Source organism: Panthera onca, chromosome A1, assembly GCF_046562875.1.
Source record: "Panthera onca isolate mPanOnc1 chromosome A1, mPanOnc1 haplotype 2, whole genome shotgun sequence".
NCBI lineage: Eukaryota > Metazoa > Chordata > Mammalia > Carnivora > Felidae > Panthera > Panthera onca.
This window is the reverse complement of record NC_138339.1, coordinates 154,753,358-154,778,430: the sequence shown is the minus strand read 5'-3', so window position 1 is coordinate 154,778,430 and position 25,073 is coordinate 154,753,358. Positions and strand designations below refer to the sequence as shown.

General features: G+C 40.6%; 1 long non-coding RNA gene and 1 pseudogene across 1 annotated transcript in view; one reads left to right on the top strand and one right to left on the bottom strand.

The window, feature by feature from the left end:
- LOC145715534 (uncharacterized) overlaps window positions 1–25,073 on the top strand; it is a 99,709-nt gene that overhangs the window by 36,082 nt on the left and 38,554 nt on the right. The window lies entirely within an intron of this gene.
- Window positions 5,205–10,905, bottom strand: LOC132680514 (5'-AMP-activated protein kinase subunit gamma-2 pseudogene; annotated as a pseudogene).

Here is a 25,073-nt window from a genome sequence, read left to right as displayed (position 1 = left end):
GCATGGAGCCCAGTGCAGGACTCAATCTCATGAACTATGAGATCATGAACTGAACCCAAATCAAGAACCAGACCTTTAACCACTTGAGCCACCCAGGTGCCTTCAGAAAATAAATAAATAAATAAATAAATAAATAAATAAATCCATTTCTTTCTATACTTATAAAGGAAAGAAAGAAATCTAAATATGCTTAGTTTACCTTTATAAGCTGGCAGTTCTACCTCTCCTCTTCCACTTTTCCTGATGACGTTGCTTCTCGACATAGATTCCCAGAGGAACCTGTTTACTCACTGTTCTTGCACGATTTTCCTTAATCTAATAATATGAATATGCATGGTCATGTGTGTTCCTTCCTTATAAACCAGTTTGGACATATAATGTTATCTCATGTGTTAATTTAAATGTTACAATAACTCCAGTAGACAGGTTTTCTGTAAAAAAATTTAAGGGCATAGATCTCATTTGTGGGAAATTTGAGTCACTTGATATAAAAGTAAAAGAGAAGGGAAATTTTTCAGAACTGCATTAGTAGAATTTTTTTGTGTGCAGGTAGTTTCAGGTGGTCAGCAAGCAATTTACCCACTGGCAGTCTCTTTTATGGACTTGTTCCTTACTTAAGTATTTCAAATATATTCCACATTCAATCAAGTCACTGAACTGATGGAAAGAGTTACAATGTAATAATTCAGAATGCCAGCTCTGGAGGAAGACCATATGGTTTAAATATTTGCTCTCCCCTTACTAGTCTGTGACATCATTGGCATGTTACCAGCTTTCAATTGGGCCTTATATTCTTTATCTGTAATATAGAGACAACAGTGCATACCTCACAAACTGATAAGTGCATCCTTGAGTGTCCCAAAGTAGTTATTAACATTGAGAAAATGTCTATACCACCATGGCCCAACTTAATTACTTAGTTCACATAACATATCCCAAAGAGACAAGTTATAGAAGTCACTGAGTTTACAGTAAAGTGAAGAAAATCCCACAGCCACACCAGAGACACAAAAAGTTGGATTTATCATTTCTGACAGTTACATAGTGAATTTCTACCATTACAAATGTGGAATACAATTTTTCTTTTCAATTAAAAATATATACTCTGAAAAGTTATTACATAGATTTTAAACACTTATCATTTATAGAATGTCCTAAAAATCTTTGCCAAGCAATATATAGATAGAAAGATATATGAAGATATTTCCCTTTATAAATATCAATGTAAAATGAAAAAAAATCAAGGCAATCATATTTCCTTTTGTTCTACATTTTTAAATACCATTCTCTGTTGTTTTGTAAAGATTTCCATGCATTCATTCAAACATACTTTGAAGTTCACTTGCCCATTTAAGGCAGAATGCAGGAATTTTAGAGGATATGAACTAAACATTGTCTTGATGGGGCTGAAGCAGGAACTCTGTCAGGGTCATTCTGGCTTCCCAGTCTTGCCCTTCTGCAGATATGGAACCTCATCTTTGCTGGTCATCACAACTACTATGTCTAAATGTGTCCATTTAGGTGAGCCACAGATTCCTTCAGGAATGCTGAAGCTATACATACTTCTGCAGAACTGAAGAGAAAGACAAGAGTCATTGTATAACCCCATATAAATGTGCACCAAACTTTTCATTAGGATCCTCCATTCTTACTAAGGAACCTCTATGACCAGAGAGCAAAAGTCAAGCTTAGGAGATATAGTCAGAAGTTAACCCAGAAATGACTGTCAGAAAATTCTTCCTCAAAAATAGCCTTAGGGACACCTGGGTGGCTTAGTCAGTTAAGAGTCCAACTTCAGCTCAGGTCATGATCTCACAGTTTGTGAGTTTGAGCCCTGTGTTGATCTCTATGCTAACAGCTCAGAACCCGAAGCCTACTTTGGATTCTGTGCCTCCCTCTCTGTGCCCCTCCCCCACTTCCTTGCTCTTTCTCTCTCTCAAAATTAAACATTAAAAATAAAAAAAATAGCTTCAAGCAGTAAAGGAAAAATTCTAGTTTCCTTTTCCACATGTTAATGAATTTCCATCTTCTCCATCTTTTCCCCTTACCATTTGCTGAAAATGAACTTTAGATTTGAAAACATGCAAAATTTTGAGAACCAGTTGAAAAATACTTTGATAATTAAAGGCATTATAAATTAGTGCTTACAGGCACTGTATCAAAGGTAATTGAATCATTTGCAACTACATGGATGGAAGTAGAGCATATTATGCTGAGTGAAATTAGTCAGAGAAAGACAAATATCATATGACTGTACTCATATGAGGACTTTAAGATACCAAACAGATGAACATAAGGTAAGGGGAACAAATAAAATATAAAAACAGGAAGGGGGCAAAACATAAGAGACTCTTAAATATATGGGGTCTTTGGGTGGCTTGGTTGGTTGAGAACCTGACTTCAGCTCAGGTCATGATCTCACAGTTCATGGGTTTGAGCCCCACATTGGCTTCTGTGCTGACAGCTCAGAGCCTGGAGTCTGCTTTGGATTCTGTGTCTCCCTTTCCTGCTCGCATTCTATCTCTCAAAAAATAAATAAACTTAAAAAAAAGAGACTCTTAAATATAGAGAACAAAAAGAGGGTTGCTGGAGGGGTTGTGGGGGGGGGATGGGCTAAATGGGTAAGGGGCATTAAACAATCTACTCCTGAAATCATTGTTGCATTATATGCTAACTTGGATGTAAATTAAAAAAAATAATAAATTAATGAATTAAAAAAATGAAATTGGAAAGTTAAACCTAATTATGTGAACAGACATAAACTGGTCATTTGGGGAAATATTGATTGCAAAAATGTACTTTTATAACTCATGTTACAAACCTATGTTTTCTAATATTATGAAGATCAACAAGTTGGCAATCTACATCTCATCTGAATATGTTCAAAGAAAGGTATCCTCCAGACATAGTCCCCTGTTTCAATGCTGGCCTAGAGAAGAAATACGTATAATAGCTGGAAGGCAGGATTAAGCATGTCTGGTCCTCTATAAAATCACAGCACTGGCATATTCAATTTAGGAAGGAAAGAACTCTTCTGACTTTAAAACATGATATTATACAATAAGCTCCAGAATCACTTCACTTATTTAAAAGATTTACTTTAGAATTATAAAAGAAACTGAGAGTGTTATAAAATACTCTCACATATTTGTATAGAATTTCTTAAAATGATGACACTAATATTAGCTGTGTCAGTTTATACTAATAAACTGGTGTCCTATAGTGCATCCCAGCTTTGCAGATTGGATCAAGGTAAAGTGATCATGAAGCTTATGGCCATGGTGTACTGAGAAACACATGTCTGGAACTTCATCACTGAAGACCACAGCTTAAGACAAAGTGCTCTCCTTTCTCCTCCACTCAATGGCTACAGAGCAACCAGGTGTTGGGGATATAAAGACATTGAGTATCTGAGCTAACAAAGGGCCCATCAGCAGTGGGAGAGACATACACAAACAGATTGTTCTAACACACTGTGGTCAAAGACCCAAGAGTAAAAAGTTGGAAAGTATCATTAGAAGCTGTTATTTTGAGTGATGACTAAATAGTAGATGAAGCAGCCAAAGGTTGAAAGTGGATGCCGATGGGAAAATATACTATTGACTCTTGTAGACTGCTGAATGGCATGTGAAAGTTTATGCACATATAAATTTGATTATTTTGAGAAGAGGAAACTTTAAAAATCAAAAAAAATGACAGTGTTGTTGGTTGATAAAGAGGGACATCGGCTGTATGTCATGCCAGAGGAAACCTCTCTCACCCTAGAAGGAGACAAGTGAGCTGAGGAGCACAGGGTTTATATGGGTAGAGAAAGTTTAGCACCTTAAACCAATATCAAAAATGTGTTCAAGAACCTTCCATGTTTGTCCCCACTGTCATATAATAAGCTCCCATGTATTACTTGTTGAAAGGGTGAGGTGCCAAATGGAGCCATCTCATCCCAAGCACATACACAGGGTCTGGAGGTCTGGAAGGGACAAAAGTCCTGAGCATCAGAGATTCCATATTATATATATTCATATATAGAGCGTTAATATTTTCAGAGCACTTACATGAGGAAGCATTGTTTCTCTTCAACCACATGAAAATACTACATATGCCATAATAAAATTTTAGAAAACAATCACATCAGCAGTCACACATACATCATGATTTTACATTTCAATACCTAACAAAGAAATATATACATCTTCCCAGCACTATATTTCCCCATAAACACTGCCTATTTCCAGTCTAGTACATGTTTTATAACTTGCTTGTAGAAACTACAGCTCTTAATCTCTAACAGCAGATATTTTTGAAGTCCCATTCTTTCCAGATTCAAATTTAAATGAGGAACTTGCCATTTTCAAATAACAACCAATTTTTTTAATGGGTATGGTGAAGCTTATCCAGCACAATGTGAAGAAATATTGCATGTAAGTAAAAATCATTAAAGCTATCATAAGAAGTCTTTACATTATAGTTGAGAACACTTAAAAATAAAGCTGCCATTGAAGTTTTATAAAGCAACTATTTATATTAAAATTATAGGTGTTCAACAAATCTGATGAAAAGACTGATTTGTGGGGTTCCTGGGTAGGTCAGTTGTTTAAGCGTCCAACTTCAGCTCAGGTCATAATCTCATGGTTTGTGAATTTGAGACCCATGTACGGCTCTGTGCTGACAGCTCAGAGCCTGGAGCCTGCTTCTGATTCTGTGTCTTCCTCTCTCTCTGCTCCTTCCTTGATCACACTGTATCTTTCTTGGTCTCTCAAAAATAAATAAACATTTAAAAATAAAAAAAAATAAAATAAACTGATTTGGTAAAGGTTCAAAGAATTTCACACCTCACTACTGTATGGCTGCAGCTGCAATGGGCCACAGTGATGACATACCGCATGTTCTGACATAGGCAGTAGGTCTCAATAGGCCATGCACTCCCCTTATGTCATATTACCTATTACAGACCAGTGAATTCTTAGAGACAAAAAATATAAAAATTTCAGGACACTGCATTTTAATAACATACAGCATCAGAAATTGTTCAGAAGAAGGTCTGAAAAGAGTCTTTTAATGCAAGCCTGAATCTTCAAGCACATAAATGTATTACTTATGCTTGATTTCAACATCACTGGAAATAGATACCAATCACCAATCCCTGATATACATTCTTAAGGAGACCCAGAATCCTTGTTCATGTTTTCCTACAAGGGCTTCTCCATTCACAGTGGACATTCTGTTTCTGTCTCCCTTTGTTGACACCTGCAGGTGTGAGTATAAGAATCTGTAGAATGTTTGACAGGGAAATATTACTCATGATGCTATCTGCATCATTCACTACCAGCAGCGCATGCACCTCAGCCCACCATATGCTGTCCAGGATATCTCCCGTATCTCCAGATTACTGCACCTCACAACACCCATGAAATGCTGTGAGAAATGCTGATGGGTCTGGGCCACTGTGATATCTAGGTTAGTGTATGTTTTTTCAGCAGCAAGGTTAATAACATCAGATTTAGAGTAAATATCTACAACTTTTCATGACTCATGCAACATAAGCAAGCCTGATACTTGTTTACACAGAGGTTCAAGGCTCCACTGAAGGGAGTGTCTGGGCGGATAAAGGCGATGTTGCAGTGGGTCCCAAATGCAAGAGCATCTAGGCCCCGCTTCATGAAAGCAGACTTTGGAATATCAGACACACAAACCTGAGGAACTTGAGGATTCTTTTGTGGGTACGTATATGAAGTACATTCCACTTATAGGATCAACAATTGGCAATGTGTGGATTTTCATTTTTGATCAAGTATACAACATGAAAGAGGCTTGCATCTGAAGCTGTATTCACTGAAGGTAAATGTTTCTTGTAAATAAACTCCCTCCAAGTTTCTGTCCTATGTTCCTCTAATTCATAAAATGTACCATGATGGATAGTATCTACTGGTGTATTTATGAATTCTAATTGTTAGCATTCCTACAAGATTTTGTTCTGAACTCTCCCACAGTGATGCTGCTGGAACACCATTGGCTTCTAAGATAAAGAAGGCCTTTCTAACTTACCATGCACTACCAGAGACAACAAGTTTTGAACTGGTTGGACTGATGTGGTAACACTTATGTGACCTCATGAATCTCCTGTAAACATACTTTCTGAGTCTTGTGCCTCTTCTTCCAACTGGAATTTCTTCAGTGTGCCAGTTTCCTGGTCCACGGAGATATGGGGTTATGGAAGGGAGTGGAGGGTACCAGAGAGGGTTTGTGGGCACATGGGTGCGTGGGGGATACCAACCAGACCAGGGATGAGGTAGGACCAGTGGGACATGAGGGTGTGCAGGGAGAAATGGAGCTGTGGTGGAGAGGGGATATGGGGGTGTGGGAGTATAGATAAGGGAAGTGGGAGTGTGGGGATGGAGGAATGGGGGAGGAGTGGGAATGGGGGAAGAGGAGACTCGAGAGTACAATGGGGGCATGCAGGTGGGCGGTGCAGAGATGCGAGGGTGCAGGGGGGAGGAGAAGGTGGGAGTGGGATTGTGAGAGACTTGGGGGTGCTGCACAAGGTAAGTGGGGTCAGCAGTGTCTGGGACAGTGCAGGAGTGCAGGTGGGATGCATGGGGCGCTGGTGCCCAGGTTATCAAGGCTGAGGGGAATGTGAACCATGTGCTTGTCAGCTCCTTGACACAGAAAGAAATCCAGTAGTTCGCCTCCATTTGGGGAAGTTCTAGAGGTGGATACTTTACCTTCTGGTTGCTCTTTTCAACTGCAGCTTCTTATCTGTGTCTCAGGGCAGACAAATCTGCTTACAGCTCTCCAGAACTATCCCTCCGCACTGAGGTTGGCATGCTGAGGGTGGGATCCTCTGTGTTATTGGGTCTCTGTCTCTCTTGCCTCTCTCTGTGCTGTATCTGCATCTTACCTTGTGCTGAATCTATCTGGAGGGCCCTCACCTCCTCTTCAGGAGGAACTCCTCCATAAATAGATGTAAGTGTGGTGTGTCCATGGAGGAAGTGAGTTTACCTCCTCACCTTAGATTAGGTGAGTTAGGTCCCCATCTTGGACCCCGACTCATCTTTATAAACTTGCTCAAGCTATTTCACTTGTTAGTATCATCTTCCTGTCTGTGAAATAGACCTTTTTTTTTGATGATCTAATAGGATTACATGTCTAAGGTTACTGGCACACAGTAGGTACTTATTAAATGTTTCTTCTTCCTCTTGTCCAACATTGTGCTTTCCAAAACAAACATGACCCTTGTTTTTGCAGATACAAATTGCTCCTCCCACCCTCAATGTGTGAAATTTCTGAGCAGAGTTTGAGAAGACCCACCCTCCTCCTAGGCTTGGCACCTCAGGTCACCACAGGTCACTTTGGCAACTTTACCCATACCACTTTCCTGCTTTCTCTCCATCTAGTCAACTGAAATGTGAAAATGACTTACTCCAGCCTCCTCTATCAACCCTCCTCCTTGGAAGGAAGCTAACTTCAGAATTCATCAAGGTTCATTCATAACTTAGCAGCCAAGATTAATACTGAGAGTTGGAAAGTCTTCCCAAGGTTTTTAGAAACCCACTGCTAATGGTTTGATTTTGGGGAAAATGTCAGTAGAGGGCCTATGTGGAAGTTTGAGGTTGAGAACTATAGGCTTAACAAAGCTATAATATGGATTATGAGCATCACACCCTGAGGAGAGTTTCCAACAAATCTTGCAGCAGGAATCAGATGTGAAATGGACAAGGACAAAAGGGCATAATATTTGTTATGTGCCCACAGTGTAAGCTTCAGGGTAAGGATAAGGGAATTGATATAGGACTTTTCCGTTAACCTTCAAACAGTTCCACAAAGTGGCCATTTTCTTGTTTATCCCTATTTTATAGATGAGGAAAGTGACATTGGTTGGACTTCACTTAACATGTAGAGGCGATGTAGCATGATGCATAAAAGGAGGCTATAGAGCCTACTGGGCTTGGATTCGCATCATAGCTCCACTGCTTCCTAGCTGTGTGACATTGAGTGCATTATTGAACTTCTCTGATTTTCAGTCATGTCATCTACAACATGGAGAGAGCAATGCCTACCTCATAAATTTGTTTGAAGATTAAAATGACATAAAAACTTTAAATCCTTAGCAGTGTTTATAGCACATGGTAAACACTTAAGAAATGCTGGTTGTTCTTATTTTTACTATTATTGATGTTATTTCCACAAATCATGTGCTAAAAATATGCTTTGATTCAAACCTAAATCCTTCTGGATCCAAAATGAGAAGAAATAGAACCATAACTATGTCTAGAAGAAAGCTGGTCATATTATTTCCTTCAAGATTTTTACAACAAATGCATTATGGAGCTGGAAAGAAGAAAAACAAATACCATATCATTATTTAATTTGTGGAATTTAAGAAACAAAACAGAGGAATATATGAGAAGAGGAGAGAGGGAAACATCACCAGAGACTCTTCATGATAGAGAACAAACTGAGGATTGATGTGGGAGGTGGGTGGGAGATGAGCTAGATGGATGACGGGCACTAAAGAGGACACTTGTGATGAGGAATAGGTGTTGTAAGTGTTGAATCACTAAATTCTATTCCTGAAACCAATATTGTACTGCATGTTGGCTAACTCTAATTTACATTAAAAAAAAAAGAATATTCTTGACTTCTTTATTAACGCCAGACTTGGTGCTGGTCACTGGAAAAACAGAATAAATAAGACAATTCCCTTTAGGGATTATAGGCTAGAAGAGAAAGATAAGTTGTCTTATTTGTCCCCATATTTTCACCTTTCCTTCTTGGACACGGCCCTCCTGGTGGACCACATTTAATTTTCTTTTCAAATGGGCTTGGCTGTTTGACCGGCTTTGGTCAATGGGATGTGAATGGCATAGTTGGAAACCACAAATTTTACTGGCCCAATCTTAGGGCCAAGTTTTGTCACAAACTGTTTATGAGGTCTCAGGTCAGAAATTGTCTATGCAGAAATACCTGTGTGCAGACATTCTGTTTCCAATTTCCTTTCTGTCAGAATGGCACTCACCTCAGCAGCTGTCCTTGAGTTCTAGAGGAGTCAACATGTGTAATAAATTTGACTACGATGGGCAGGTTGTGCTGAGTGTTACCTCCCTGTAGTATCCTTTCTCAGAGCCATGGAGACCCTTGCTCACTCTCTGGAGAATGCAGTGAGTAGTGTTGTGCAGTGGTGACTATGATCCTGAGCTGTGCATTACAAATACCAGAAACTCTTCGTTTGCATTCCAACACATCTATTTATTTAAAACTGGTAGACACCCTGAATGTCATGCCACTCCCACTCCAGAAGCTAAATCACACACCACCACAGCTTTCCTTCTATGTCCTCCTGGGGTAAGCATGTGTCATGACCTCTGTCCTTTGAAAATGTGGCCTGGAAGTCAAAAATTCCAAGGAAGCACTGAATTTGGAAAAAGAATCTCTGAAGCTCAGGGACATAAGCCTGGCCCTGACATCCCATCCCCACCTCCAGTTTGGATGACCTCTCCTTAGACTGAAGTAGCTCAGCCTGTGACTCCTCTGCTCTCAGGTCCTGGGTCTCCTCCCTTTCTACCAGCCCCTGTCTCATGTTGGGCCATGTCCAGGGAGCCCTGACCCTCTGGCAAGGTCTTTCAATATTGTCCTTCAGGTACACAAAATTAAAAAGCAGATTTTACATACTTTGATGTTCTTTTACACACACTGTGAGGGAATTCTTTAGCTCAGACTTTTTTGGAGAGTTAATTATTACTGTGCCTGCCTATGTTATAAGCCATTTGTATAAATGTGAGCTTTGTACCCAATTCTCCCAAAGCTGTATCTATGGCTTTCATTCCCAAAGACAGCTTCCCAGATGCAGGTTTTTCTCTTGTCCTTAGTCATGGCAGAGAGAACTCCCCAAAAGATAAACTTTCCCCAAGTGGTATGTTACCAGGCCATCAGACTGAAGTTGGCCTCAGGCCTGCAGGTCATAGACTCACCAACACCTGGGCACAGAGATCCAATGTGTGTACTGAACTTTGAATAGCTGAAAGCACCAGCTGAGTTTTGGCATCCAGCCATGAATCACTGACATGTGGGAGTAAACCCCCAACAGATGGAACAACCTCAACTTCCACAGGGGACCCTACACCTCGCCCTCTGCTGGAGGGAGGATTTGTGCCTGAGCAATAGCCTCAAATTCCTCATGTCTGGGTACACATGCCCCACCTTTCTGGGTTTGGGTTGTTCTTCCTGCTGTGTCCTGACCTTCCATGTGCCTTACAGAGTCACAGATCGTGTTAGGGTGGAAGGGGCCCTGGGTCCAGTTTGTCCATTTCTGACAATGGGGGCACCATTTGGGGGGCCAAGAACGTGTTCATGGCCAGGGCTATTAGGAGGCAGTGGGAGGTTTCTGAGGCCCCTGTCCTCACTGCCTGCAACTTCTGGGCTCACGTTCATGGAAGGCAGCATGGGATGGGTGGGGACTGGTAGCAGACTCCTCCAGCCAGCTCCCCTGGAACAGCCAGTGATACTGAATTGCACAGGCAGAGAACAGCTCTGAGAACAGTGAAGGAAAGCCTGGGGCTGGACCCTCACTGTGCATGTGGGTGGGTCTTAGAGGGTGAGGGATGGGTAGGCAGCTGGCCTTACTGTGTGCAGTGTCTGCAGGGGCACAGAGGTGCAAGTGTCTCTCCATGTACACAATAACTTTCCCTTTGCTGAGCATGGAGTGTGTTGTGAAAACCATACAATTAGAAAAGGGATGTGGGCTTGTTTCATGAATCTCTGAGGGCAGATTGGGGGCTGTCCCTTGCTGACTGTGTGGTAAGGAACCATTGGCATGGGAGGGGCAATGTAACCCTGTCTCTCTACACTGGGAGTCTTGAGTGCCTGGATTTTATAATAGCCTACTGCCCCTAGCATCACTTACAGCGCCATGCGGCTCTCAGCATGGGCTGGCTTACAGGACCAATCACCAGATGGCTGTCCCCTTCATTTTCTGAACAATCAGCAGGTGGCTGTCAGCTGTGGTCTCACTAAATTCTTCAATCATTAGGCAGATCGACCAGCCATTCATCAGACAGGTTGCTGGGCCAATCACCAGGAAACTCTCAGCGTTTTCTAACTCAAATGGCCAATCACAAAGCAGCTCTCACAATGGTGTCACTCCTGTGTCCAAGCACCAGGCAGCTCTCACCCCACCCTCCTTCTCTCATTCCCCAGGGACCATCATGGATCCTGCAGTAGAGGAAACAGCATGAACGCATGTCCTCTCCCCATATCCCCTGTGGCACAGCCTTCCTGTCCCAGGTGAGAAACTGTAGGTGGGACAGTAACCTGAGGCTCACAGGTCCTGGGGGATGCAGTGTGATCAGGGTTGGACCTGTCCTGCATCGGTTGTGTTTCTTATGTCATCAAGCCAGTCTCTTAATCCTGAGAAGAGATCAGTGCAGGTGTCTCATTTCAGGTGGTAGGGGTGCAGATGCACCAAAGTTGGGGTGTAAGTGTTTGGATCCAGTTTTTAAAGGGAATTTCTGTGGAAACAAAAGGAAAAAAAGGTTGAGATTGGAGCAGATCATAGACTGGAGAAGGTTATAACCCCAGGTCTGAGTTCTGGAAGAATTGGAGAGAGGGGGAGGGAGAAAAAATAAATGTGTTCATTCTGCTGACTAAGGTATCATTTCCCAAATTTCTGTAAGTCATAGTTAGCTGGAAAGGAAAGGTGTTCTTATATCTGGCAACAAAATACTAAGGAAACAGCAACAAGTTTTCCAACAAGTCATAACAATTCTGATCATCTGATAACAATTCTGATCATCCATAGTTTATTCGCTCATGTAATTAATTTTTGCACTTTCAAATTTTTAAATTAGTCCTAGAAAGTTTTACCCAGGTCAGTTTTATGACCTTAACATTAACAGAAACCTGTTCTCTAGGATCTTTTTCATGAACTCCTTGAAGATGAAGCATTTTTGCAGTAACACTTTTGTGAAAAGATTTGAGTAAAAGAATAACTGACTGTAAATTGTAAAAGACTTAAGATTGGCATGGATAAAGGTTTTCTTAGATAACCTTACTTTCCACCTTCTTTCTGTCCCATTCATGACTGATTCTCATCTCTGCCTTTTAGAAGAGTCCAACTTCTTCCATATCTTCAGACTACCTCTAGTTTCCCAGATGCATCTGTTTCCTGTTCCCACCTGTCTGCTTCTCTGCCTTACTTTATCCAGCTACCCCTCCACCTGGATCCACCAGTAGGAATGTGGATGTCTCCCCCAAATCCTGCAGTGCTTCTGTGGCTCAGTGAAGAAAGCCCACCCTTCATGTGACTTCCTCTAGCCTCTAACTGCTTGCCTTACCCCACAGCATCTCATCCAGAGACAGGGTTTGGTCTACGGAATCTCTCTGCCCTGGTTGCCTAGTTGTCTTGTCACATTTGATCTTAGAAGGTCTGCATCAGACAGGAACCTATAGTCAGGAAATATCTGCTGTGGTGGCCAGAGTTTGGAAACTTCACATCAGGGTCCAACCTCAAGTTTAGCAACAATCTTCCGGGAGGTCTCAGCCTAGAAATATTCTATGCAGAAATACCTGTACAGACATACTGCTTCTCTTTTCCTTTCTATCAGAATGTCAACTTCAGCAGGTGGTGGTGGGCTCTAGAAGTCAATGTATTGGGAAATATTGATGGGGACAAGCAGGTTGTGCTCAGTGCTCAGTGTCAGCTCCCTGTAGTTCACTGACACTTTTTCAGATCCATGGAGACCTCCTCACACAATTAGGACAATGGTGATGATTCATAAGATGTGTTCATAACTATAAGCTGAACTGCACATCAGTATCACCCAGGGGTTGTTTTTCCTAAATTAATTATTTGGAAATGATCATTCAAAATTATTTTTTAACTCTCATATAAATTGTAAACTCATATCATGCCCCCAGTCATGGAGATGATCCCACATTTCCCTGCTTCCATTTTATGACATCTTGGGTGGGTGAGTGCAGAGACATCACCTCTTAGACAACATCTCCTGGAAGGGAAAAGCTTCCAGAAAGTCCATAGTGTATACAAAGAATCTCTCCACCTCATGGAGCTGAACCTGTCTCTCTCCCCACTGCTTGGCCTGTTCTTCTAAGGCCTCCACCTCTCCCTCCAGGTGGGAACACCTCTCCTTTATCTGGAGGACCTCAGCCAATTACTCCTCTGTACCCAAGGCCTGAGTCTCCTCTGCAAATTCCTCCCATCCCCCATCCTTATGTCTGGAAATGAGTTTTAATAAAAAGCCTTTGAACCACTTGTCTTTCTCTTCTTTGATTGAATGGTGGTGTTTTCTTGTGAGGAGAACTCCCCAAAAGAGAAAGGTTGCACAGGTGACAGTCCACAAGGACCTCTTGCTGAAGTCCATCTCAGGCCAGTGGGAACTCAGTTGCCCTGTTTCTTCCTGTGTTGAAGGTTTCCCAGTTGACTTGGTGTCCTGGAGACTTGTTTGCCGAGTATAAAGCTGGGTTAGAGGAGTCATTACCAAAGGGCTCCCCATAGACCTGGTATTCTGTGCATCCGATTGTATAATGTGTTGGGTGGCAAGGGTTTTGTTCTGAAGCCACCTGGCTAGCCTGTTGTCTGGGGGGATTCTATTCCAGCATTGGGATGTGGTAATTATGGTCCACGGGCTCCAAGTTTGTCTGGTGTTCTCACAACTAGATTGCCAGGTCTCTGCTGGCTTGGAGGTCTCCCATAGAGGGCATATGGTAAGTCTGGTGTCTGAGTTGTCCGTGTGTCATGGAAATGTCATGGTCTCAGGGATTCCAGTGGGCCTGGTATTATGGGGACTTGGTTGCTCCATTCTCTGCTAAGTTAGAAGGCTCCCCTGATTTGTCTCAGAGTCCAGGTGACTTCTTTTCTTGCTGCAGAGTTGGGTTGGAGGACTTATGCACCTAAGGTTCCTGGTCATCCTGTTGTCCAGATAACACATTTGCCCAGTGCTGAGCTTGGCTGGTAGGCTTATTATGTAAGGGTTCCCAGTAAGCCCAATGTCTGAGGGACTCATTTGCCCAATGCCAAGCTTGGTTGCAGAGGTTTGGGTCAATGCACTCCTGGAAGTCTTGGTATTCTTGGGACTTGATGGCCTTATTCTCTGCTGGGTTGGGGAGCTTGTTGTCTGAGGGCTCCTGCACTGTCCAATGTCCTGGAAACTCATCTGCTCAGTGCCAGATGGGGTTGGAGGTCTCCCAGCCTGAGGTCAACCAGTTTTCTGGGGAAACTGCCTTGTGCTCTGTTGGTCAGGCCTTTTGATAAGAGGGCTTCTGGTCAGCCTGGTATCCAGGGGATTCTTGTGTACAGTGCTCAGCTCTTTTGGTAGGCTTGTGGTTTGAGGGCTCCTGGTGGGTGTAGTGTTCTGGGGACTCGATGACCCTGTGCTCTGCTTGGATGAAAGGCTCATGAGCTGAGGGCTCCTTGTCAGCACAGTGTACAGATGACTCCTTTTTCAAGTGCTGAGCTGGGTACAAGGACATGGGCCGAAGGATTCCAGTTGGTCTGGTGTTGTGAGGACCCAATAGCATTATTCTCTTCTGGGAAAGAGAACTCCAAGTTAGAGAACTCCCACTCACCATGTCTAGGGGTCTCCTTTGCCAGTTTCCATCTGGGTTGGAGGGCTCATGGTTTTCAGGTTCCTCCCAAGCCTGGTATTCTTGGACTTGGCTGCCTTCTGATCTTCTTTTTTTTTTTTTTTTTTTTTAATTTTTTTTTTTTTTTAACGTTTATTTATTTTTGAGACAGAGAGAGACAGAGCATGAACAGGGGAGGGGCAGAGAGAGAGGGAGACACAGAATCTGAAACAGGCTCCAGGCTCTGAGCTGTCAGCACAGAGCCCGACGCGGGGCTCAAACTCACGGACCGTGAGATCATGACCTGAGCCGAAGTCGGACGCTTAACCGACCAAGCCACCCAGGCGCCCCTGCCTTCTGATCTTCTTGTTTGGAGGGCTACTCTTCAGAGGAATGTCCCTCAGCCGGGTGCCCAGGGTCTTCACTTGCACATTGCCCAGCTGGGTTGGAGGTCTCAGGTGTCCCAGAAGGCCTGGTGTTCTGGGCACTCAATTTTCCTGTCCTTTGTTGCATTTGAGGGCTCCCACTTGGCCCACTGTCTGGGTGATTCTTTTTCCCAGTGCAGACATGGGTTGCAGTTCTTATGCTCTTAAGGCTCCTAATGGCTCCATTGTCCAGGTGTCATGTTTGTCCGGTGCTAAGCTTGGTTGTAGGGGTTTGGCAAGAGTGCTGCTGGTAAGCCTGGTGTGTGGGCACTCAATTGCCCTATGATTCACTGGAAGTCATAGATACAGAAATTAGGAAACCAAAAGAAAGAGAAGGCATCCAAATTGTTAAGGAAGAATGAACACTTTCACTATTTGCAGATGACATGATACTCTATAGAGAAAACCCTAAACACTCTACCAAAAAATACTAGATCTGATAAGTGAATTCAATAAATTTCAGGATAATGAATGAATGTTCAGAAATCTGTTGCATTTCTATCCATTATTAATGAAATAGCAGAAAGAAAAACTAAGAAAACAATGCCACTTGCAATTGCACCAAAAATAATAAGATGCTTAAGAATAAACCTAACCAAAGGGGTGAAAGGGCATTGAGGAGGGCACCTGTTGGGATGAGCACTGGGTGTTGTATGGAAACGAATTTGACAATAAATTATATTTAATATAAAAAATAATCAACGTGAATATGAAAGATCATACTCATCCAAAGTAAAAAAAAAAAAAAAAAGGAAAAGAATAAGAATACAAAGTTGCAAATAAAATTTTAGATAGAAATAAGAATTTACTTAGAATAACAAAGAAATTATAACAAATTACAAATTTAACAAAGTTGTCAAATACTATAAACATTAAAAAATTCAGAAAATATAATGTTTTTATTAAATAACTACCTGTCAAGTTTCCATATTTTTTCTATGTTTTTCGCTTGCCTATTCTTTGATTGCTTTTTACGTGACAATGCTTTTCTGTTACGTTTTGCAAAGAGAGAATAAAAAGAGAATTCAGTCTTTCCTCCAGAAAAAAATATACTCTGAAAACTACAAAATATGGATGAAAGAAATTGAAGATGACACAAATAAATTAGAAGCCATTAAATATTCATGGATAGGAAGAACAAATATTAATAAAATGTATCTACTACCCCAAGCAATCCACAAATCCATGCCATATCTATTAAAATACCACCAGCACTTTTCACAGAACTAGAGAAAACAATCCTAAAATTTATATGGAACCTCAATAGACCAAGAATATCGAATGCAATCTTAAAAATGAAAAACTGGAGGCATCACAATTCTGGACTTCAAGTTACATTACAAAAGTGTCATAAACAATACAATATGATGACATCATAGAAACAGACATATAGATCAGTGGAATGGAAAGAAAACTCAGAGATAAACCCACAGTTATATGGTCAATTATTCTTGGACAAATCAAGAAAGAACTAACAATGGGAAAAAAATCTCTTCAGCAACTAGTATTGGGAAAACTGGAAAGCAACATGCAGAAGAATGAAACTGGAGCACTTTGTTACAGCATACAAAAAAGTAAATTCAAAATGAATGAAAGACCTAAAGATGAGACCTGAAGTCATCAAAATCTTAGAGAACAGAGGCAGTAACCTCTTTGACATTGGTTGTAGCAACTTCTCATCAATGACACTGAAATGTGTAACAGAATTCATTTTGTACGTACAAGTTGAAAATGTTCCTCAGTGTATGCTTTGAAACAGTTATATGAGTTTGAAAAACATATGTATCAATGACCAATCCTGCTCTTGATCAATTAATAAAACAGTATAATTTAATTCTCAGTGGAAAAAATAAACTATATAGAGATGAAAATAACACAGGGACACATGTATGACATAGAAATATAAAATAGAAAACACCTAACCATAAAAAAGCACATACATTTAGCATATTGTAAAATGAAATGTTACTTGAATAAAGTCAGTCACTAATGTAGCTCAGGTTTTGTTAAGATTTCATGTATACCCACAATAGACACACACATTATACAACTGTTGTGACTCTGTTACGTTTTGATGACTTTCAGAAAGGTGTTCTTCTGTATCTTTCATGCCAGCAGTGGGTTCTCAACTTTGCTACTTAGAGCTTGTCTGATTCAATTGAATTATAAATATAATATGCTTAGTACCCACCAGTTGTTCACAGTGGACCATTGGTCAATGTCAAGATACTCAACGGTGTGGCTATTTCATTTCAATCTGCATCCATTGAAATATAAGTGATTTAAAGCCATTTCAAAAATTTTGTTATAAGTGTTTCAGTGCCTGTACCCCATACAATTACCAAAAAGTATCATTTAAGAGAGATTTCATCTTCTTTGCATATAATCCTATGTTGTTGTAAATGTTAGGCACCCATAGATAGGCATTTAAGTAATCCATGATGAGGTTTTCCACCAGGGTCACCTATTATATTGATACTTCCCTTCCCTCGTTTAAACCTAGCCCAGGAAAACCGTGTTTGCTGTCTTGTTTGTTTGTTTTCACAAGTGTAAGCTAAATATATTGAATAAGCATGCTATAATAATAGTCTTGTTTCCAAAAATACACTGAAATCAAGGTGTTTTAAATTTATTTGGATTTCAATCCAGCTTTCTTTGTTTTTGAATACTATTAATACTAATTTGTGTAAGGGGCCTGGTGAAAACAGAAATGCCCTTAACCCTTTCTGTGTTGGGAACACTTTGAAATTTATGTCACTAAGACTGACAGTGTTTAATGATAAGCAACACTGGAAGGACGGGAGTTACACTGCAGTGATCCAGGCACTTGTCCTTCAGAAACACACTCTGTGCTAATGTAAGTACAGAGAGGGTAATTCTCATACACTCACTGGGTCACACTCTGATTCCATACAGTCAAGAGGGCAGGTTTGCCAAGGAGAACCCTGAAGTGTTCTGTGTCCCAGAAATGCACCACACCTCTATAAACTCTTTAGCATAAACATGTTAAAATGGGTAGAAAACTAATGCCCTACTTCATCAGATGTGTGCATGTGTCCTCTCTCTGTGGTGACCTTGTTTGCCTTTCTTTTTCTGTTTGCCCCACATCTCCTTTTCTAGATGATCAGAGCAGCTTCCACAGGTTGTGTGTGTGTGAGTGTTGGTATTTATACATTTATGATCATGGCTCCTAACAGAAAAAACTGCTTTAGAAAAGTGTTTTCTATTTCTCTCTTTCATAACACAAAATTATGTTTCTATCAAAGAACTGGTCTTAACCTGAAAAAATTGTTTCATTTCTTGGTTTATGTTATTCAACAGCAAAACAAACCAAAAATGTCTTTTTGGAAATTATTGTTAATCATAATAAATTACTCAATTTCTTGCTGGAAGCCACAAATTGATATTTTGTACCTACCCACTATTATTTGCACACATGAACTTATACATACTATACCTGCAGGAGACTAAATTTAATTGAAAAGTCTCAAATGACATTCTTCAATTGCCAGCTACTTTTAATTGTAAACCAAACTATTTATTTGAGAGAGAGGATGAGAGTCAGGGAGGGACAGAGAGAGGAGTAAGAGAATCAAAACAGGCTCCACACGGTCAGTGCAGATCCTGATGTGGGGCTCAAACCCACAAAGTGTGAGATCATGACCTGAGCTGAAATCAAGAGTCGGATGTTTAACCAACTGAGCCACCCAGGCTCCCCTTGCAGTGTATATTTTTGGTACTGAGAACAGTAAATTCAGTATTTAGACACACAAGTTTTGTGTCAGACATGCCACTTGATGCGTATCAGGAGTTTTATTGTGTGCACTGATAGTTGTGTTCACTACATTAGTGTATATACCAGCATGTGTACTTATGTCTGCCACTGTGTGTGCTAATGTGTTCTAGGTGTACCAGTGTGTACTAGTGTGTATAATAGCATATGTACTACAGTATGTGCTAGTATGTGTACTAGGTGTGCCAGTGAGTGTACAACTAGTGCTAGGGTGCGCTCATGTGCATATTAGCATGTGTATTTGTGTGTGCTTGTGTGTGTACTAGTATGTGTGTTCAGTGTGCCAGTAAGTGTACAACTAATCCTAGTGTGTCATAATGTGTATACTAACATGTGATACGTGTGTGTGCTAATGTGTTGTAGGTGTGCCAGTGTGCACTTGTGTGTATACCAGCATATGTACTAGAGTGTGTGATAGTATGTGTACTAAGTGTGCCAAAGAGTGTACAACTAGCACTAGTGCACACTCATGTGTAGATAGCAAGTGTACTTGTGTCTGCTATTGTGTTTGCTTGTATGTGTACTAGGTGTGCCAGTGAGTGTAGAAATAATGCTGGAGTGTGCTCTTGTTTATACTAACATGTGTACTTGCATATGCTTGTGTGTGTGCTAATAGTTGTACTCGTGTGAAATAACATTTGGGAACTAGCATGTGTACAAGTGTGTATGAGTGTATATGAGATGTGCTAATATATGCTAATATGTACTAGTGTGTGTACTAGTAAATGACAGTGTATATACTAGCATGCACTAGTATTAACATATATACTAGTGTTTGATAGTGTGTAATAGGTTTACAACTCTGTGTGCTAGCTAGCATGTGTTCTAGCTATGTGCTAGTATTTGTGCTACACTGAGCATAGCTTGTGTGCTACAGTGTATTATGCGTAGTAGTATGTACTGGACATACTATTGTGTGTACTGACATAGCAGTTTTATACTAGCGTGTACTCATGTGTTTACTAGCCATTTACTTGTATTTGTGCTAATATGAGTACTAATTTGTGTGCTATTGTATCCTAGTGAGTAGTAGAGTGTGCTAGACATGATGCTGTGGTCTACTGTGTGTACTAGATGTGTACTAATGTACACCCATGTGTACACTAGCGTATACGTGTGTGTGTGTGTGTGTGTGTGTGTGTGCATGCTAGTGTGTGCTAGGCGTGTGCACTAGGAAGAATAATGGAGGATTGCATCACAAATGACATCATGGCAACATCCCAAGCAGTATGCCTTGGGCATACATGATGTCATAGAGGACCAGCCAATCAGAATCCTCCCCAGCCTGTGGTCCTCTGGTGGGTGGCGGTGGTTGGGAGTGAAGACAGAGTTTGAAGCAGGAGTTTCCAGGGTACCCACAGTCCTGGACCTGGGAACCTCCCCACAGTGGGCATGCCGCATATTTCCTGTAGTTCCACCCCCTGGAGTCCCTCCCTCCCACATCTCCTCAGATATCCTGTCACCTGAGCCTGCAGTTATCTGCTTCAGGTGAGTTACTTTTTAGGGAATGTTCATCACTTGTGCTCTGAATTAGTTTTGCTATTTGAAGGTCCTGGGTTTGAATCCTTGCCCTACTGTTTGCTGTCTTGGGAAAATTGCTTAATTTCAGTAAGCCTGAGTGTCATTGTCTACAAAATGAGCTAGTGTGCAGGTCTTTTTAGGGTTGTTTATTGTTTAAATGAGATAATCTGAGTTAAATACTGAGCACATTGTCTATCCTAAGAAAGTACCCAATAAGGATCACCAGTAAGGGTAATATACCCTTAATCATTAAATATTCATGTTCTTCCAATGTATCTTCTTACACCTTGTATGGTGCTTTTTTAATTGAGATGTAAATGATATATTACATTAGTTTTATGTGTACAAAATAATGATTTGATATATAGTGTAAAAATACCAACAAAATACATGTTAATATTCACCACCATGAATATTCACAATATCTCTCATAGTGAAAATCAACTTTTAGCAAGTATTAAATAGACAAGATCACTAGCTAGAGTCACCATGCTGCTTTTTAACCACTTTCAGCCAATTTGCCCACCTCCTGACCCCACTTCTGTCAACTACTAATCTCTTCTTTGTATCTGTGAGCTTTTTCTCTTTATGAGATTCTACATATAAGTGATCATGTGTATTTGTCTCTTATTTCCATGAGCATAATGACTTCAAGGTCAATTCATGTTGACAAAGTGGCCAGATTTCATTCTTTTCATGGCTAAATAGTAACTGCAGTATGTGTGTGTGTGTGATGTCTCCTATACCCATTCATCCATCTATGGTCACATAGGCTGTTTCCAGATGTTGGCTATTGTAAATACTGCTGCAGTGAATGTGAGGGTGGGCATATCTCTTAGGATTAGTGTTTTTGTTTCCTTCAGATAAATGCCCAGAAGTGAATTGCTGGATTTTGTGGTAGTTCCATTTTTAATGTTTTTGAGGACCCTCCATGCTGTTTTCCAGAAGGTCTGTACCAAGTTACTTTCACACCAATGGTGCACAGGATTCCTTTTATCCACAGTCCTGCCAAACTTTGTTATTTCTTGTCTTTTTTAGTAAGATCTGTTGTCACAGGTGTGAGGTGATAGCCTTTGTGATGTTGCTTATCATTTCCATGCTGGTTAGTAATTTCAGCACCTTCCACAGCTTCATTGTTTGGCTATTGAGTCCTATCCAGTACACACACAAGTCTCTTTTCACATTATGATTTGAAAATATTTTCTCCCATTCAAAAGGTTGTCTTTTAATTTTTACTGATTGTTTCTTTTGATGTGCTGAACTTTTTAGTTTGATGTAGTCCCACTTGTTTATTTTATATTTATCCTTTACTTGTGGTGTCAACCTCCCCCCCTCCCCTCAAATCATCTCAAAGACTGATGTCAAGATGATGCCCACCTATGTTTTCTTCTGGAAGTTTTATAGTTTCAGGTCTTATGTTTCACTCCTTAACACATATTGAAGTGACTTTTGGGTGTGGTTGACGACAGGGGCCCAGGCTCCTTCTTTTTGTTTGTTTGCTTTGCATGTGGCTGTCTGTTCTCCCAGCACCATTTATTGAACAGATTTTCCTTTCCCCATTGTGTGTTTTTGGCTCCTTCATTGTAAATTCATTAGTTATATGTATGTGGTTTCATTTCTATTCTCTCCATTCTTTTCCATTGATCCATGTGCTTATTTTTATGCCAGTACCATGCTGTTTTGTGTAATATCTCTTTGTAATTGGAGTTGCTTTTGTATTTTGATAGTAGTTATGTTATGAGCAGATAGGGGATTTTAGTAAGTGGCACAGGGGCAGGTTGTCTCCTGGTGATGCCCAAGTCCAGCTCACAAATGGGAGTCAGACTCAGAGAAAAAGAGACATTCCTGTGTGCGGATAAAGAAACTTTAACTGCCGCCAACTTCCCCATATCTTAAATCCTGGTCATGTGAGTTTGACGCTATGTATAAAAACACAGTTGAGCATGAATATAGTTTGAAAATGGATGTGTGTTTCAGGCTGCATGGGCAAAAAGATTTTCCTGTTGGAGTGTACATTCAAAGGTTTGAGATAACTGATTTATAGCACAGATGAATCTATTCTGTCTGGGAGGAGGATAGGACATATTTGTGGTGTGCTACGCCATAAAGAAAAGGGGTGGGAAAGATGTAGAGCAGAATTTAGATTTTTGTAAATTTTAATTTTTTATTATTTTTTAAAATACAATTTATTTTCAAATTGGTTTCCATACAACACCCAAGTGCTCATCTCAACAAATGCCTTCCTCCATGCCCATCACCCACTTTCCCCTCTCCCCCACCCCCCCATTGACCTTCAGTTTGTTCTCAGTCTCTTAAGGTTTGCCTCCCTCCCCTCTATGTAACATTTTCCCCCTCCCCCTCCCCCATGGTCTTCTGTTAAGTTTCTCAAGATCCACACATGAGTGAAAACATATGGTATCTGTATTTCTCTGTCTGACTTATTTCACTTAGCATAATACCCTCCAGTTCCATCCATGTTTCTGAAAATGACAATATTTCATTCTCTCTCATTGCCAAGTAATATTTCATTGTATATATAAACCACATCTTCTTTATCCATTCATCAGTTGATGGACATTTAGGCTCTTTCTATAATTTGGCTATTGAAAGTAAGCAGCATCTAGCAGCATGACAGAAGTGGCTCTGTCATGAGTATTTGCTGGAAGACTAGCCCTGTAGATGTCTTGACCAAAGCTGACCACTAGGGCTGTAAAACATAAAACCTTTTAGTGGCTACATGTTTTCTTGAGATAAGACCAAATTTTGACCATGGACTCCCTAGCTCTGTGTATTCCATTCTTTACTCCAGAACCAATCCCTCCTCTGACCAATGAGGCATTTTTTTTTCCTTTGGTCTTCCAATTACCCTCCCCCAACACATGCATCGCCTCCTCTGTGGACTTGTCCCTGGTGCCCTTTTTAACATGTACCAGTAAACCAGGCTCCATGAAGCAGAGACCACCTGTGTTCCCTCTGCCCCTCATGTGTCTCTTTGCTAATACAGTAGTAGCAGATAGCAAGTGCTTGAGGAGTGTTCGCAAATCAGGGAAGGAGGCAGTTTTGTGTCAGACCCTGTCTTTCATCCCTGTCTTCAAGGAACTCCTGACTGTGCAGTGGAAGAAACAGATAGCTGTGCTGTGGGATCAGTGCTCTAGCAGAAGAAAACCCAGGGCACTCTGAGAAAACACATGGGTGTGTCTGTCAAAAACACCTTCACAGAGAAAAGGAAACTCAAAAGGGTATTTGCACAAAGCCAGGGGAAAGGGAAGAGAGAGGAGTTACTGTAGGCTCCCTCTGCTGGTGGTTAATCACCCACCCTGTCTTCTCTCAAGACTGAGCTCCATGGCCTCATTCTCATTTCTTATCTCCCTCCTTGTGATCTGTGTGAGCCTCTATTATACTCCCTCCAGTGGGTCATGGCAGCTGCTTGCCAGCTTTTAATTTCTATGAGTATACTTCCCTTTGAGGTCTCTGGTCTTTTCCTTCTACTTGCTTGGTAAATGTCTTGTGGTGGAATGACTTTGTTGTGATCATGTACTGTTATTGTGGGAGGAAAATTTGGAGTTCATCCCCTCCTTTTATGGATAGACAAACTGATTCTCAGCAGAGAAATTACTTGCCTAAAGACAAACCCTTGGTTTGTGCAAATGAGGACCAGCACTTAGGTATTCTGACTATTGAGGCAATGGCTCCATCCTAAGCATACTTCCTTTTTGTTTTCCTTGTCTTCTCCTTCTCCTTCTCCTTCTCCTTCTCCTTCTCCTTCTCCTTCTCCTTCTCCTTCTTCTTCTCCTCCTCCTCCTCATGTTTCTTCTCCTTCTTTTTTCAATTTAAAGTTAGTTAACATAAATTGTATTCTTAGCTTCAGGAGTAGAGCCTAGTGATTCATCTCTTACATATGACACATAGCGCTCAATCCATAAATTGCACTTCTTAATGCCCATTACCCATTTAACCCATTCTCATACCCACCCTTCCTCCAGGAACCATTAGTTTCTTCTGTGTGTTTAAGATCTCTTATGGTTTGCTCCCTCTCTGTTTTTATCTTATTTTTCATTCCCTTACCCTGTGTTCATCTGTTGTGTTTCTTAAATTCCACATACGAGTGAAATATGATATCTGTCTTTCTCTGACACTCCATCCATGTCATTGCAAAAGGCAAGATGTCATTCTTTTTTTATGCCTGAGTAATATCCCATTGCCTATATACACTACACCTTCTTTATCCATTCATCAGCTCTTGGACATTTGGGTTCTTTCCATAGTTTATATTTTATTCATATAACTACTATAAACTTTGGGGTGTATGTGCTCAAGGATTTATAACTTGATTCTTTAATCTGTCACCTCTGCCATCAAATAATATTTCCTCACATATATATGTTACTTCACTAGATGAACAATATACAACCGAACACAATAATAAACTTCCATTTCCCCTTTCTGACCTTTGTGCCATTCATGTCTTCTGTTTTACTTGACACTTGCTATAGGCTAAGCAGTATTTTGCTTTTACATTTCCTTAAACCTTACAGTATCTTTTAAAGGAAAATTTTAAATGAGATGATGAAAATCTGATATTTTTCCAGTTACTATTTCTACCCTCTTCATTACTTCCTACGTACCAGTGCCCATCTGTTACCATTGTCTGTTGGCCTGAAGAACTCTCATCAACATTTCTTGTAGTATGAGTCTATTCTATGACACTTGCAGTGTTGATATGCCTGAAATGGATTTATTTGTCTTCATTTACTTAAGGA